Here is a 613-nt window from a genome sequence, read left to right on the forward strand (position 1 = left end):
TGATTGTCATCTATATGGGACATCGTGCATACTGCATTTCATGTAACCTGTTTTCCCTTATAGTACATATTTGCATACCGGAAGGTCCAAATTTGGAAACTGAGAAGCATCTATGGCAGTTTGAGTCACTTAGCATCACGCAAAGAATAGGACATCCAAACCGCTTCTTGAGAACCATTTGGAAATATCTTTTTTTTTTTCCACAGTCATTTCTCTATTGTCTATTTATTTAGACTTTCATGACATTTTTTGAGACCTTAGAAGGAATAATGAAAAAATGTTCATGAGGTTAGGTGGCTGAGGCCCTTTACTCTGGACCAATAGTGTTAACTGTACCTCTAGTTCACTGGAACTGGTTGTGTTGGTCTTGAAGCTCCACCAGGTACTAGACTGCTGGCTTGTTCCTAACTTTGGGAACTCTGAGGTAGGAGTTTGGGTTACTGAACCTCTGGCTTGAAGATTCTGCTGTGGCTCTGTTCTGTTCTTAGGCCCTCGGGGAAGTCCACCACTCTTACTCATTTATGGAGCCTGATTTTTTTTTTTTTTTCAGTCATGCCTTTGGACTCCTCTTTTCCATTGTGCCTTTTGAATGTTGGCTTCTCACTCAGCATCA

This window comes from Marmota flaviventris, chromosome 9, assembly GCF_047511675.1.
Source record: "Marmota flaviventris isolate mMarFla1 chromosome 9, mMarFla1.hap1, whole genome shotgun sequence".
NCBI lineage: Eukaryota > Metazoa > Chordata > Mammalia > Rodentia > Sciuridae > Marmota > Marmota flaviventris.